The sequence below is a fragment of the Phoca vitulina genome, unplaced genomic scaffold (assembly GCF_004348235.1).
Source record: "Phoca vitulina isolate PV1807 unplaced genomic scaffold, GSC_HSeal_1.0 scaffold16, whole genome shotgun sequence".
Taxonomy (NCBI): Eukaryota; Metazoa; Chordata; class Mammalia; order Carnivora; family Phocidae; genus Phoca; species Phoca vitulina.
In genome coordinates this window covers 32,010,513-32,027,620 of record NW_022589719.1, presented here as the reverse complement: position 1 = coordinate 32,027,620, position 17,108 = coordinate 32,010,513, and the positions used below count along the sequence as shown (strand labels likewise).

Below are 17,108 nucleotides of genomic sequence, written 5' to 3'. Positions count from 1 at the left end.
CCGTTTCCTTCTGTTTCTTTGGGTTTATTTGCTCATTTCTACCTTATTGAGCTGCATACTTCATTTCAGTCTTGTTTTCGAACGTATTTATGGCTATAAATTTTCCTCTAAGTACTCCTTTAACTGTTACCCACTTAGTCATGTGGATCTGTGTGATTTTTTTTTTTTTTGGCATTATATCTGTAAGCCTGGCCTTAGTTTTTTTCTCTAGCCCTCAGTGATTGTGTGATTTACCTAATAGCCCCTATTTCCCCCCCCTAAAACCTTTTCATCTCCACTTCTCCATCTCTTATAAGCCATTTAGCTCCTGTGGGTTGTAGCTTAGAATCCTGGTGGAAGTAGAGTCCTTGTGTTCTGCAGAGCCCTCCTGTTGGCCATTCTCTGAAGCTGAATTCCACTTCTCTCCTCCCAACTTAGTGGCAGATTCCAACCATGAGTGAATAGATCTCCCCAAGTGAGCTGAGTGTTCTAAGAGCCTCTTTTCGTCCATATCGTGGCCAGTCTGGATGACTGGTCGCCTAAGAGTACTGATACCTCCTGCAGTTAGGTTTTGGACTTGTGGCCCTTTGGCCTCTGCATGTGTAACACCAACCCTACAGCAGGTTGTTTCCACCCGAGCTTCCCCACCCACCTCCTCCCTCATCACCCAGCCGCCCGTATACATGTGCCAAGGAGCACACACGGCAGTCTGAGCCAGCCCCGTGTTTTTTCTCCTTGAACCTGTAAACGTGGTAAGAGACCTTGACCGTTTCTCACCGTAAAACCCTTGCATTCCTGGAATAAAACAGTCATGATCTATTTTTCAACATATTGCTGGATTTGATTGTCTGATACTTGGGAGCATTTTGGCATTCAGGCTCATAAGTGAGGTGGTTTAAGTTTTTTCTTTCCCGTGCTGCCCTTGTCTTTTTATATCAAGGTTATGCCAACCTTTTAAAATGAGTTAGAGGGTGTTCTCTATTTTCATTACAAGTGTTTGTACCAGACTGGAATTTTGCATTTCTAAAATTTTTGGTAAAACTTGCTGTAAAACCAACTTGCTTGGCATTTTTAGGGTGGGTGGGAAGATTTTTTATACTTTTTTTTTAAGAGCGAGAGAGCATGTACAGGGAAGGGACAGAGGGAGAGAGAGAATCCTAAGCAGGCTCCACACTCAGCTCAGAGCTGACTCGGGGCTCAATCTCCTGACCCTGAGATCATGACCTGAGCTGAAATCAAGAGTCAGACGCTCAACCGACTGAGCCACCCAGGCACCCCGGGTGGGAAGATTTTTAACTCTAGATTTTTGTTGATAATAGATTGTTCAGGTTTCTGGTCTTGAGTCAGTGATACTTCCAAGGAAAAGTATTTTCCTATTTCCTCATTTTATCTGTGGTTTTAAGTTTATCACACAGAGTTATTTGCAGAATTGCCTTGTTTGTAATCTTGACTATCTCCCTTATGTCCCTTTTTATATCTAATATTATTACGCTTTCTCCTTCTTTGAGTCCTGTCAGTCTTGGTAGATATTTCTTTATTAGTCTTCAGAGCGCCAGCTCTTTGCTGTCATTCTTCCTCACTGTTAGCTTGTTTCTATGTCATGGATTTCTGCTCTTTCCCCTTTCCTCACGCTCACTTAGGTTTATTCTGTGGCTCTTATTCTAACCCTTGAGGTTGGGTGCTTCAGCTTTACTTCCTGCCCACCCCAGCCTGAAGAAAAGGTGAAAGAATTGTGTGCCCTTTGGTGGAGCCACCACTTTGTCACATTTGCCACCTTCTGTTTCTCTTTACACACAACACGCATGGTTTGTACGTGGAGTTATGTCTCTTTAATCTCTTTTAATTTAGAACAGAAGCCTTAATGGTTTTGTGAGTGGTTTTTTTTTCCCCATTAAATGGGCTTTTTTGACAAGCTCAGGCCAGTTATCTTATAAAAATGTCCTCCATTTGGATTTGTGTGATTGTTTTTGCATACTTAGATTAGGGTATTAGGGTTAAACAATTTTTGCAAAAATATCCTAGAACAGATGTGTACTTATCTGCATATCATAAAGCACATGATGCAGAATGTCCAATTATTGGTGATGCTAATTTTGATCACCTGGTTAAAGATGGTTCTAGATCACTTTTCTTTTTCCTTTTTTTTTTTTAAGATTTTATTTATTTAGGGGCGCCTGGGTGGCTCAGTCGTTAAGCGTCTGCCTTCAGCTCAGGTCATGATCCCAGGGTCCTGGGATCGAGTCCCGCATCGGGCTCCCTCCTCAGCAGAGAGCCTGCTTCTCCCTCTCGCACTCCCCCCTGCTTGTGTTCCTGCTCTCGCTGTGTCTCTCTCTGTCAAATAAATAAATAAATCTTAAAAAAAAAAAAAAAAAAAGATTTTATTTATTTATTTATTTATTTGTCAGAGAGAGAGACAGAGCAAGCACAAGCAGGGGGAGGGGCGGGCAGAGGGAGAAGCAGGGTCCTGTTGAGCAAGGAGCCCGATGCGGGACTCGATCCCAGGACCCTGGGATCATGACCTGAGCTGAAGGCAGACGCTTAACCGACTGAGCCACTCAGGCGTCCCCTAGATCATTTTTCTATGAAGGTACTATTTTTCCTTTGTGGGACAGTCTTACCCTTTAAGGCCAAATGTCCTTTGATGCAGCTCTATATGTATTTGTATTTAGTTGTTTGTTTTTTTTTGTTTTAATTGAGTCTCGCATCAGGCTCCCTGCTCAGCAGGAAGCCTGCTTCTCCCTCTCCCACTCCCCCTGCTTGTGTTCCCTCTCTCGCTGTGTCTCTCTCTGTCAAATAAATAAATAAAATCTTAAAAAAAAAAAAAGAAATGAATCAAGCTTTAAAAAAAAACAAACAAGATTTCCCACCGTAACCATTTTTTAGTGTATTTAGTGTTAAATACATTCACATTTTTGTGCAAACAATCTCCTTTTGTGACTGGCTTATTTCACTTAGCATAATGTCTTTAAGGTTCATCCATGTTGTAGCACATGCTAGAGTTTCCTTCCTTTTTGCTTTTGACAACATTTTGCTTTTCCATTCATCCATCGTTGGACTCTTGGATTCCTTCTACTCTTTAGCTATTGTGAATAATGCTGCTATGAACATGGATATATAAATATCTCTTTGAGACCCTGCTTTCAATTCTTTTGGAGATACATCCAAAAGTAGAATTGCTGGATGGTATGGTAAATCTATTTTTAATTTTTTAAGGAACCACCGCCATACTGTTTTCTATAGTGTCAGCACCATTTTACATTCCCGCTAACAGCACACAAGGGTTCCAATTCCTCCATATTTTCACCAACACATTAGGTTCTTTTTTTTAATAGTAGTTATCCTGATAGGTATGAAGTATCTAGTGTTTTAATTATAGTTTAGTTTTGAGTGTTTTCTAATTTCCATTACGATTCCATTTTTGGTCCATAAATTGTTATATTTAAATATTTAGTTGGTTATTTTTAATAATGTAAGCACCTTCAAACCTACCACTACAAAACAAAGGCTAGGACTATACAATAACCCAAGCAACCATTTGCCTCCACCCTCCCATCCTAAACGCTGCCCATCCCACTTTCGTTCCCCCACCCAAGGCAACCAACTTGAACTCCAGATGCCCTGGTCTCCTTTCCATGTGGTGTTCTTGTATCTACATGTGTTTTTTAAAAGTTTTTTTTTTAAATCACATGAAAAGGATAACATGCTGAATGTCCTATTTGGGGGCTGACATTTCATTTAATATTACATTACTTTGATTCTCCTAATTGCTGTACGTTGCTGTAGTTCATTTGTTTTGACTGTCAATAATATTTCCTTGGAGGACTATATCACAATTTATCCATTCGCTCTTCTGCTGATGGCCCTTGGGTTCTATTTTTTTTCCCCCTTGTAAACATTCTTGTGGATGTGCCTGTTCGGGTGTGAAAGTTCTTCTTGGGACAGTTCTTAGGGATGGAATTTCTCAGTCAGAATTTTAGGTGATGCCACCAAATATTTTCCAAAGTGGCTACATCAATTCACATTCACCAGCAGTGGACCTGAGGTGTATTTAATGATTTCTTCTTGTAGTCTCTCGGTTTCTGCTTAATATATTTTGAGTTTATGTTACTAAGGACAACATATTTAAAATTGCTGTTTTTGTGAATCAAACTCTTCCTTATGGAGTGACGCTTTCCATCCCTACAGACGCTTTCTATCTTAGTTTATCTGACGGTAAACCTAGATTTCTTCTGCTTAGTACTTTTATTTTTGCCTGAGAAGTTATCTTCCATTCTTTTACTTTCAATCTGTACACAGCCCCAGGCTTTACCTGTTTCTAGGACATGTATCTTGGATCCTTAAAAACTGAATCACTCTTTTTCTTCTAATTGATATATTCAGTTCATTTAACTTATTATAATGATTGGTATATGGGCCCCATCTGTCATATTTGACAGTTTGGATGGATATAAATTTCTAGATTCTAAATTCTTTTCCTTCAATACCTTGAAAACATTATTTCATTGTCTTCTTGCTTTCAATATTGCTATTGAAAAATCTGATGTCAGTCTGATTCTCATTGCTTTGTATGTCATATGCTCTTTCCTCTCTCTGTTATCTCTGATATTTCTAAAGTTCTAGATGGTGTATGTAGATGTGAGTTTTTCCTTTTTCTTTTCCTTCTTTCTTCTTTTTTTTTTTTTTTTAAATAAAGGCAGACTGCCACATGCAGTGCCTCATTTGGATGTATCTGGGGTCTTGGAAGCTTGACAACCCTACGTTCTACAAACGGACCTTGAGAGCTTGTTTGGAGGTTCTAGCAGGGAAGTGCAGCTACTCATGTACCCTTGACTGAAGAACGGTCTTCCTCTAAAGGGAAGGTCATCCTATTCAACCAAGCACATAGCTTCAGGAGGGACATACACGGAGCTGTCAGGGATGAAGGGGACACATGCCTAGCCATCCGGATCAGCCAACTCAACCCTGGCGATCAATGGGGTGACAGATATAGCAGCCAGATCACCCTCACATCCTCCTTTTTCTCCTTTTGGCATTCTTTGGGCATTTTTTTACCCAAGGTGCTTTATTTTGTATTACTCCAGGAAATTTATCTCCATCATTTCTTCAAATATTTTCTCCCTCCATGTTTATATTCCTCTCTAGAATCCCTGTTATTCAGACTTTAGCACCTTAACTTCTACCCTCCATATCTCTTTGCTTTTCTTGTAATTTTCTTTAGTCCTTCCTCTTAGAAGATTTTTTCAGTCTAGTCTTCTGATTTCCCTGTTTCTTTCTTTTCTTTTTTTTTTTTAAGATTTTATTTGTTTGTTTATTTGAGAGAGCAAGCAAGGGAGAGCATGAGCAGGGTGAGGAAGAGGGAGAAGCAGACTCTCCTGCGAGGCTCGACCCCAGGACCCTGGGATCATAACCTGAGCTGAAAGCAGACGCTTAACCGGCTGAGCCACCCAGGCACCCCGTGATTTCCCTGTTTCATGCCTAAGACGTATCCCTTCTGTTGGGTATCCCATCTGTTGTGTCCGTTACTTCAGTTCAGGTTGACTTCTCTAGCAGGCTGAAAGTGCAGCTGACCATACCAGAAATTTCCTTCATAGAGGACTCTGGGAAGCTAGTGGCTAACACTTCAGCAACAGCCCCGAGGGGCAAGGCAGCGACGGTATTTTCCCATCAACACGCACCTGTCATTGTTGGAGGGGGGCTGCTCCTGGGGGCGTTAGCTTCCAGCCTGCCCGTGTGTGGGTAGACCAGCTTCGGTGCCAGGGAAAGTCCTCAGGCAGAGTTGCAGGCGGTGGCCATTGAAATCTGGCCAGCGTGCATGGATCTGTTACGAGCCAAGGGGATATGTGTGGGGTTCTATAGAGTACATGTCTCGGCAACAGGAAGAAGACTGTGAATGCAAAGCCCTGAGTCCCGGTGGAATATAATTTCCAAAGCTGAGACTAATTCCATGGGGTCTGAAGGAGACAGGGCTCAGTGGCCGCGCTTGGTTCCCAGCTTCCCGATCTTCCAAAGCTCCTTATTGTGCAGGCCCTTCAGGCGTGGTCTCTTGTCTGTCGGCCCCTTTACTAAAAGGCTTTAGTAAAATTCTTAAATGTCGAGTCTGCTGCCTTCAACATACAAAGTAGCTAAATTGGTATAGGGCTTCTTTGTAGTTGGAGGTATCAGGCCAGCAATTTATCCTTAATAGTTGCCCAGATGTCACCCAGGGAAGTGACCTGGCTTGCAGGACCCTGGATTTTGCCTTCACTCAAAGCCCAACCATCTCCCCTTCCCCATATCTGAGGAGCATGCAAAGCAAGGTGGACATTTGCTCAGTAGGAACCAGGGTCCGTATCATCGACATAATGGCAAGTCAGGACAGCAGCCGAAGCTCATAGGGTGCTTCAGCTCGATGCGTGGAGGACACACTGCAAGAGACTCCACCGTGCCTCAGGAAGGCGTAGGTGCCGCAGAGGGGCAAAGCGCTAGCGATGTCCTAGGCTGTCCCCTGAGGGCCAGGAGTGGCAGCAATTTTTCCAGTTATTGCTGTGATCGAGTCTGCTGCTGCCAGTTTGTCTGGTATGTAAGCCTTGCTCGCTCACAGTGAGGGGCCAAGCACCAGAAGCCTTTGTTCCTCACCAGTCCCGGTTGTTCAACATGGAGATAGTCCCAGCCATCACTCTGTTCTCATTAATTCTTGTATGAGCACAGCATTCCCTTTTCAAAACTCCTGGGGGGGATGTGCTGTGGTTGCAACTCTGTGACCTGGGCCCAGGGCCCACAGGAGGTTGCTGGCTCCATATTCTATCAACGTTTCTAGAAGCTACCAGCAGAGGTCACAATTAGCACGTCCAACGGGCAAGTCAGCACCTACCCGGCTGCACCCAAACCATCCATTCCAACTGTCTGATCCGCCAAGGGCAACAGCAGTCCAAGTCCCACACCCCATGGGGAGTCGCCTACCAATACATTATCAGTGCCCTCCCCTCCAGCACATACAAAATGCAGGATGTGCTTGGAGAGAGTTGGGGAGCTGCCCTCATCTTTCAGTTTTCAAGTGTCCAATCAGGGTGTGGGGAGACTTAGAGCAGTATCTGTCCTCAGAAACCCTGTTTTCAGAAAATGGCATGGGATTCAGGAGGCCATGGGACCATGTGACGCAGGTGGAGTTGGGGGAGACCTCAGAACTCTAAAGGGGTATTCTCCCCAGAGGCCTCCTCAGCCTGTTCTTTCAAGTGTTTCCCTTCTAGATATTGCTGGAGCTTTCAGACTCTTACTTCCCTTGCCTCCCCTCCCTTGGCTTGTCTCCAAAGCCTCCAAGTGCCTTCCTCTCCCATAATTAAGCATTTTGGTAATCAAGGTCTGCCTTATCAAACCATCTGTGGCCATATGTAGCTTTGTGAGAGGGGGCCTGTGCAGGGAGGTCCTCTGTTTCTTGGTTCTCTCTGACCAGACACTTTTTGGGAACCCCCCACCCCACCCCCAGCTGTCTCCTCCCCGGTCCCCAAGGCAGAGCACATACTGGCACAGAAGCAATTTTACTTAGTGTCTCCCAGAGCAGAAGCACAGAGGAGGGAAAGGCCAGGGGTCTGAGGAAGGGCGGATAATGTGGTGCGTCCATGCTGGGCAGGGGCACGTTAAGTCTAGAAGGTACAGGGCTTGGAATGCCAGGCTAAGGGATTTTGATGAGAATCTCTTTCTCTTTTTTCTTTAAGACATATTTTATTTATTTGAAAGAAAGCGTGAGTGGGTGGGGCAGAGGGAGAGGGAGAGAGAATCTCAAACAAACTACATGCTGAACCCAGAGCCCCACGCAGGGCTCGATCCCAGGACCCTGAGCCAAAGTCAGACGCTTAACCGACAGAGCCACCCAGGCTCCCCCGAGGGGAATCTCTTGAGATGGCAGGATCTGGTACATCAGGTCTGGGAAGGGGAGACGGGTGTTGAGGGAAGGGCTGGGACCCAGCCTAGCCCGAGTGCAGCCCTGAGCAAGGCCGACTCTGTCTTCCCAAGGTGTTGGGGCTTCAGAGAAATGGCCGCGGAGGAACGACTTGGACTCACCCCAGCCCTGTGAGCGACGATGGCTATCCTATCCAATGCCAAGGCGAGGACATGCAGACCAAAAGAATATAGGAGTTTCTCACCAACAGACAGAAGGAATTTCCGGAAGATGAACTTCAGAAAGAATGAAAGTGACTCCAGGGAAGAGACCTGCGGGGCAAGAAGGAATGGTGGTGATGTGGAATTTGGTGGGGAGGAGAGTGGGGGCTCTTAAAAAGTCAAAGTACTGGAGAACACAACCCCTAAGAACAGAGAGGGGTAGTAATAAGAGGTTCTAAAGGCTTTGTATAGTTTGAAGGGAGATAGATCCATCGAGTAAGCTTCAACTTTGTTAATACATTTGTGAAGTGTTAGGGTAATCTCCAAAAGAATAGAAAATGAGTGTATAACTTCCAAGCCAGGAGAAAGAAAAGGCATTAAAAACTCAATCATGAGAAAGGAAAGCCAGGAAGGAGAAAAACAATAGGAAGCAGGATAAATAGAAAGTATTAGTTGTAGAGAATTGAAACTGCTCTGCTTTTCTTTAAGCAGAAAAGGAGTTTTGTAGACCATTTTAGGTGGCACATTTTTATGTTAATTGTACATGTCAGCTTGACTGGGCTAAGGGATGCACAGAGAGGTTTTATTTCTGGGAGTGTCTGTGAGGCTCTTTCTGGAAGAGATTAGCATTTAGATCAGCCGACTGAGTAAAGAAGTCCCCTTCCCTGAAGAAATTTGCAATTGTTTTATCAGATAAAGGACTAGCATCCAAAATCTATAAAGAACTTATCAAACTCAACATCCAAAAAACACAAAATCCAGTCAAGAAATGGGCAGAAGACAAGAACAGACATTTCTCCAAAGAAGACATACAAATAGCCACCAGACCCATGAAAAAATGCTCAACATCACTGGGCATCAGGGAAATACAAATCAAAACCACAATGAGTTACCACCTCACACCAGTCAGAATGGCTAAAATTAACAAGTCAGGAAACAACAGATGTTGGCGAGGATGCAGAGAAAGGGAAATCCTCTTACACGGTGGGAATGCAAGCTGGTGCAGCCACTCTGGAGAACAGTATGGAGGTTTCTCAAAGAGTTAAAAATAGGGGCACCTGGGTGGCTCAGATGGTTGAGCGTCTGCCTTTGGCTCAGTTCACGATCCCAGGGTCCTGGGATCAAGCCCCGCATCGGGCTCCTGGCTCAGCGGGGAGCCTGCTTCTCCCTCTCCCCCTGCTCATGCTCTCTCTCTCTCTCTCTCTCTGTATCTCTGTGTCTCAAATGAATAAATAAAATCTTAAAAAATAAAGTTAAAAATAGACTACCTATGACCCAGCAATTGCACTACTCGGTATTTATCCAAAGGATACAAACATAGTGGTTCGAAGGGGCACGTACACCCCAATGTTTATAGCAACAATGTCCACAATAGCCAAACTATGGAAAGAGCCAAGATATCCATCAACAGATGAATGGGTAAAGATGTGGTATATATAGATACAGATATAATGGGATATTACTCAGCCATCAAAAAGAATGAAATCTTGCCATTTGCAACAATGTGGATGGAACTAGAGGGTATTATGCTGAGCAAAATAAGTCAGTCAGAGAAAGACAAATACCATATGATTTCACTTATATGTGGAATTTAAGAAACAAAATAGATGAAGATAGGGGAAGGGAAGGAAAATTAAGATGAAAATTGAGAGGGAGGCAAACTGTAAGAGATACTGAACTCTAGGAAACAAACTGAGGGTTGCGGGAGGAGAGATGGATGGGGGGATGGGATAACTGAGTGATGGGCATTAAGGAGGGCACGTGATGTAATGAGCACTGGGTGTTATATGCAATTGATGAATCACTAAATTCTACCTATGAAATTAATTTAAAATTTTTAAATTTATAATTAAATAAATAAATTTTTAAATAAAAAAAAAAGAAGGTCCTCCTCCCCAGTGCTGATGGGCATCATCGAATCTTTTGAGGGTCTGAAAAGAAAAGAAGGTGGAGGAAGGGTGAATTTGCTCTCTGAGCTGGGACATCCATCTTCTCCTGCCTTGTACATCGGCTCTCCTCAGGCCTTCGGACCTGGACTGGGACTTACACTGTCGGTTCCCCTGGTTCTTGGGCTTCGGACTTGGACTGAATTACACCATGGGCTCTCCTGGGTCTCCAGCTTGCAAATGGCAGACTGGGGGACTTTACGGCCTCCATAATCATGTGAGCCAATTCCTGTAATAAAACTCCTCATACCTATGTGTATACCTGTTGGTTCTGTGTCTCTGAAGAAGCCTGACTAATACACTCATGGAATCTCAGGAGGGTCAGAGAACCAGTCTCCGAGGTTCCACAGCCAGGAAAAACACCAGCTTGAAGCTTCCAGCGGCCTCAGTTGGGGAAGCACGGCTCCTGGGAGTATCTCGCTGGGCTGGTCCAGGACCTCAGCATCCATACCCCCACCTCCCTCTCCTCTGGAAGGTCAGTAAATGTTAGCACTTGCGTTCAGCATCTTTGCCTCTAGTTTCCTTAGACCTCTAATTTGAAATAGATGATGTATTTTTATCAGATATAACAGAGGTAATTACATGGTTTTCTTATTTAATTGTGTGTACGATGAATTATGTCAATAGATTCTCCACGGCTCATGATCCTTACAGTTCTGGAATAAACCTCATGCTGTATTCTTTTGATAGGCTGCTGGATTTGATTTGATTTGTTTGTTTGTTTTTTAAGTCATCTCTACACCCAGCGTGGAGCCCAAGGTGGGGCTTGAACTCACCACCATGAGATCAAGACCTGAGCTGAGATCAAGAGTCAGACGCTTAACTGACTGAGCCACCCAAGCACCCGGATTTGGTGTTTTACTTAGAGGGTTTGCATCTATATTATTTATAAGCAAGATTCATTTTTGCAGCATCTTTATCAGATTTGGCCATTACCATTTTATTAACATCATAAAACATGTTAGAGTGCTTACCATCTTTCCCTTGGACCTGGAATAGTGTAAATAGTGTTTGAATGATCTGCTATTTAAAGGTGAGATAGAACCATCTGGGTCTGGTGCCTTTTTTGATAGTTCAAAGAATAACCACAACAAAGATTTACATTGTGTTTTTTTTTTTTTTAAGATTTTTATTTACTTATTTGAGAGAGTGAGAGAGAGAGAGCTCCTGCGCAAGTTTTGAGGGGAGGGGCAGAGAGAGAGGGAGAACCAGATTCCCCGCTGAGTAGGGAGCCCGACTCAGACACTTGACTTGATCTCAGGACCTTGGGATCGTGACCAGAGATGAAGGCAGATTAAGGAGCCAAAATTTATTTGATTTTTTTTGTTCCTTCATAACGAGGGGCCTTATATTTTTTTGCCTTCACCATCTTTAATCATCTTTCCAATCTCTTATTTGGTAATTAATCTGTTCATGAACTCGAATTGTTTCAAGGTCAGTCTTGGTATTTTACATTATTCTAGGAAGTTATTAATTTCCTCTGAATTTTCCAGCTGGTCGTCCTACTTTTTCTCAAAACATTCTCTAGTGATTACTTTGATTTCTTCTGGATCTGTGATAATGTACCCATACCCGTCCTTTCTCAAGCCTGTGTATATTTAAGGTTTGTTTTTTTTTTACTGTGAATGTTTTAATCATTCTTGTTTACAAAAATATGGAACACTTCACCAATTTGCTGTGTCATCCTTGTGCAGCAGCTGTGCTAATTTTCTCTGTATCCTTCTAGTTTTAGTATATGTGCCGCTGAAGCGAACACTTTACATTTTTTTTTTTTTTTTTTTTTTTAAGATTTTATTTATTTATTTGACAGAGAGAGACACAGCGAGAGAGGGAACACAAGCAGAGGGAGTGGAAGAGGGAGAAGCAGGCTCGCCGCCGAGCAGGGAGCCCGATGCGGGGCTCGATCCCAGGACGCTGGGACCATGACCTGAGCCGAAGGCAGGCGCTTAACGACTGAGCCACCCAGGCGCCCCTACATTTTTTTTTTTTTTTTAAGATTTATTTATTTTGGAGGGGGAGGGGCAGAGGGAGGAGAATCTTAAGCAGATTCTGCGCGGAGCTCGGAGCGCAATGTGGGGTTCGATCTCACGACCCTGAGATCACAGCCGGAGCTGAAACCAAGAGTCAGACGCTCAGCCAGGAGCCCTGCACTTTTAAGTTTCTTATCGAAGAATATTCATACAATAAAGTACACAAATAATAAGTATACAGCTCAATATATTTTCACAAAGTGAGCAAACACTCCTGTATCCAGCATCCAGATGAAGAAATAAAACATGCCAGCTCAGCTCCCTTAGTTGCCCCTCTGTGCTCCTTTTCAGTCTCTACCCCCAGAAACAATATGCTGACTTCTAATAGCATAAATTACTTTTGCCTGTTTTTGTAGTAATGGAAGCAATGTGTACGATTTTCTACCTGGCTTCTTCTGTACTGGTTCTGTGAGAATCATCCATGGTTTTCATTCCATTATATGAATATCCACCATTTATTTACCCATCCTACTGTTGATGGACATTTGGGTTGTTTCCAGTTTGGGATGGTTATAAATAGTGTTGTTCTGAACATTCTTGTTCATGGTTTTGGCTGAACATACGTACATTTTTTTGTTGCTAAGCCAACGTATTTTTGCTCTCTCTTTTTAAACAAAGTTTTATAATAGGAATTTTCAAACATCCTCAAAAGTAGATGGAATGGAATAGGGAACTCCTTAGAACCCATCACCCAGCTTCGATAACCATCATCTTGGGAGCCCTGCCTCATAAACGCCCACTCTCCATATTTTTCTTTTTTCTTTTCTTTCTTTTTCTTTTTTAAGATTTTATTTATTTATTTGACACAGAGAGAGAGGAAGCAGAGGCAGAGGGAGAAGGAAAAGCAGACTCCTTGCTGAGCAGGGAGCACGACGCGGGGCTCGATCCCAGGACGCCGGGATCATGACCTGAGCCGAAGGCAGACGCTTAGCCGACTGAACCACCCAGGCCCCCTTCTCTTTCTTCATTTTTCAATGTCGGAGGAACTTAAAGCAAATCCCAGCTCTCATCCCATCCTCCTGGTTGTACATATTGTAATACACATATCATATGCATAACATATGTACATGTATAGTACATGTTTCTCTAGCAGATAAGGATTTTTTTTCTTAACATAACCATCATGCCCGTATCATACTCAACAACATTCATACTTTGATTTTCTCATCCAGTAGTCTGTGTTCAGATTGCTCTGATGATCTTAAAAATGTTTCTTTAATCCTGTTTGCATGAGGGTCCAAGCATGGTCTACATTGTGCATTCCTGTGGATGTCTCTGTGTCTCTTTCATCCACCGCAGTCTCCTCTCACCTTTTCTCATGCCTTTTACTTTTGGCAAAATGAGTTCACTTGCCTGCAGACCACCCAGGCCTGATTTGGCTGATTGCAGCCGAGTGACAATGTCTAATGTGTGCTGCTCCCGCCCGGTTTTCACGTAGACCGCTAGGGACGTTTAGAAGCTATTACTATGGAAAGAACACTTCACAGGTGATGCTTCTGTGTCACATCAGGAGGCGGGTTCTGCTTTTCATGATGTGAAAATTGACTCGTGGGTTCAGGAGTTGTTGGCAAGATGCATCAGTGATAAAGTCCCCTACCAACCTTCACGTGATGGTTTTAGCAGCTGTTTGTTGATCATGCTCCGCCTACATCCTTCATTGACGAGACATTGCAGAATGGTGATTTTTCGTTTTTTTTTTTTTTTTTTTTTTTAAGATTTTATTTATTTAAGAGAGAGAGTGAGAGAGAGAGCACAAGAGGGGGGAGCGGGAGAGGGAGAAGCAGACTCCCTGCTGAGCAGGGAGCCCGATGTGGGACTCGATCCCGGGACTCCAGGATCATGACCTGAGCCGAAGGCAGTCGCTTAACCAACTGAGCCACCCAGGCGCCCTGCAGAATGGTGATTTTTCTAATTAGATCATTCGTTCTGTATTCTTAGCTGGAAGTTTTCTAAAAGGAAAAGCTTTTCATTATCAGCTATTTGGTTACCCCAAAATATAATTAAGTACAGGAGAGGCAAGAAAAGTCTTGATTTTTTTCTTTTTTCTTTTTCTTTTTTTTTTTAACACCAATTTCAGCATAAATATTTGGTGCCCATACCAGCCAGAGCCCAATCAGGAGATAAAAACCGTACCAGCTACTTCAACAGTGAGAATATCATCTAAAGAAATGTTAAACAAGGTCTTTAAGAATTGAGAAGGCAAAAAAGTGAACACTGAGATATCACGGGGCAACTGGGGGAAGTGGCTACCAACCCTAGAGCTGAGGAAATAAAGGGAAGAATTTGGGATGATTAGACTTCAGAAGCAGGTAGGGGGCCCTACTGAGCACTGCTCAGCAGAGCCTCAAGTGCCAGAAAACCAGCAGCCCCTAAAAGCAGAGACTAGAGGGGTGGGACCTTGACACCTTCATTACCAGCATTGTGCCCAAGCAACCTCTAAAAGTGACCAATTTTTTAAGGGGCGCCTGGGTGGCTCAGTTGTTAAGCGTCTGCCTTCGGCTCAGGTCATGATCCCGGGGTCCTGGGATCGAGCCCCACATCGAGCCCCACATCGAGCCCCACATCGAGCCCCACATCGAGCCCCACATCGGGCTCCCTGCTCCACAGGAAGCCTGCTTCTCCCTCTCCCACTCCCCCTGCTTGTGCTCTCTCTCTCGCTGTGTCTCTCTCTGTCAAATAAATAAATAAAATCTTAAAAAAAAAAAAAATTAAAAGTGACCAATTTTTTAAAAGTATTATTACGAACTCATGATTTCTTTTTTTTTTTTTTTAAGATTTTATTTATTTATTTGACAGAGAGAGAGACAGCGAGAGCAGGAACACAAGCAGGGGGAGTGGGAGAGGGAGAAGCAGGCTTCCTGTGGAGCAGGGAGCCCGATGCGGGGCTCGATCCCAGGACCCTGGGATCATGACCTGAGCCGAAGGCAGACGCTTAACGACTGAGCCACCCAGGTGCCCCGAACTTATGATTTCTTTTAATGTATTTGAGTGTGTTTGAACCCATACAGTCATGGATATTTTTGATGCTTAAATCGTCCTATCTCTGGCTGGTGGCGGTCCCTTAAAGGTGGCTGTCAATCTGACAAGACCCCAGCAGTGTTTCATAGCTTTCTTGCTATCTAGCATGACAAGATAGTTCAGACTTATTTTGCATATTTCCTGCCCCAGACCCAGAGTCAGCCTTTCTCCAAAGAGCCCCGTTTCCTTTTAGCGGTGAGGGTCATTTTAAGACTGTAATCTGAATGTTGCTCATTTCTACTGGGTTGTCTCTGATTCGAAGTCTTTGAGGTGGACAGAGCTAAGAAGAATGTATTTCTTTTGAAATAAAACATGAATTATGGGGGTGCCTGGCTGGCAAGCCTGTAGAGTGTGCCACTCTTGATCTCGGGGTCATGAGTTCAAGCCCCACACTGGGCGTGGAGCCTACTTAAACAAAAAAAAAATTATGATTTCATACTGATAGTTAAAATTCGAAAGTAAGATTACAGGATTGTACATAATTTTAAAATTTATATCTCTGGGGCGCCTGGGTGGCTCAGTTGGTTAAGCGACTGCCTTCGGCTCAGGTCATGATCCTGGAGTCCCTGGATCGAGTCCCACATCGGGCTCCCTGCTCGGCAGGGAGTCTGCTTCTCCCTCTGACCCTCCCCCCTCTCATGTGCTCTCTCTGTCTCATTCTCTCTCTCTCAAATAAATAAATAAAATCTTTAAAAAAAAAAAAAAATAAAATAAAATAAAATTTATATCTCTGTTATGCAAAAAAATTTTTTGGCTCCTAATAACATTAACATAATTACATATTAGCTATGTAAACATATGTGTTAGAATAGCTACACCACTGTCAGTACTAACAATAAAGCTATTGAATGCATTCACAATTTCTTAAATTTAATTAATTTCTTTTTTTTTAAAGATTTTATTTATTTATTTGACAGAGAGAGACACAGCGAGAGAGGGAACACAAGCAGGGGGAATGGGAGAGGGAGAAGCAGGCTTCCCGGGGAGCAGGGAGCCCGATGCGGGCCCGATCCCAGGACCCCGGGATCATGACCTGAGCTGAAGGCAGACGCTTAACGACTGAGCCACCCAGGCGCCCCTAAAATTTAATTAATTTCTTAATGGTTCTTTTTATCCTCAGTAGATACCCCAGTAGGGGTGCAAGGTCAAAATGATGTATTTGAAAATCATTCAAGGGGCACCTGGCTGGCTCAGTCCGTGGAGCATGTGACTCTTGATCTTGGGGTCATTAGATTTATTTATTTGAAAGGGGGGGAGGGGCCAAGGGAGGGAGAGAATCCTGAAACAGACTCCCTGCTGAACGTGGGGCCCCATTCAGGGCTCGATCCCAGGACCCTGAGATCATGACTTGAGCCAAAATCAAGAACCAGCCACTTAACCTACTGAGCCACTCAGGCGCCCCCCAAAAGTAAAATCTTTAAAAAAAGGGCACCTGGGTGGCTCAGTTGGTTAAGTGTCTCCCTTCAGCTCAGGTCATGATCCTGGGGTCCTGGGATCGAGCCCCACATTGGGCTCCATGCTCAGCAGGGAGTCTGCTTCTCCCTCTCCCTCTGCCCCTCCCCCCTGCTTCTGTGCGCACCACACACTCTCTCAAAAATAAATAAAATCTTGGGGCACCTGGGTGGCTCAGTCGTTAAGCGTCTGCCTTCGGCTCAGGTCATGATCCCGGGGTCCTGGGATCGAGCCCTGCATTGGGCTCCCTGCTCAGCGGGAAGCCTGCTTCTCCCTCTCCCACTCCCCCTGCTTGTGTTCCCTCTCTCGCTGTGTCTCCCTCTGTCAAATAAATAAATAAAATCTTTAAAAAATAATAATAATAAATAAATAAATAAATAAATAAAATCTTAAAAAAAAAAAGCTTCTTCACCCCCAGGAGCCGCTGTCAAAATCTCATTGCTTTAAAAACAAACAAATAAATAAAATAATTCAAAAGAATTCTTTGTTATGCTGTGTTGTTAGGGATTGTTTTTCTATTAATTTACATTTTAAAAATAATGTAAAATATTTACCTGGTTCCAAATTCAACATTAGAACACAAGACACATCAGAGAAGTCCAGACTT

General features: G+C 43.6%; 1 non-coding gene across 1 annotated transcript; it reads right to left on the bottom strand.

Annotated features, from left to right (window-relative positions):
- Positions 1-11,649: 11,649 nt before the first annotated feature.
- LOC116638960 lies at positions 11,650-11,757 on the bottom strand. Its single transcript, XR_004300730.1, has one exon. It is a non-coding gene; the product is annotated as a U6 spliceosomal RNA (small nuclear RNA).
- Positions 11,758-17,108: the final 5,351 nt, after the last annotated feature.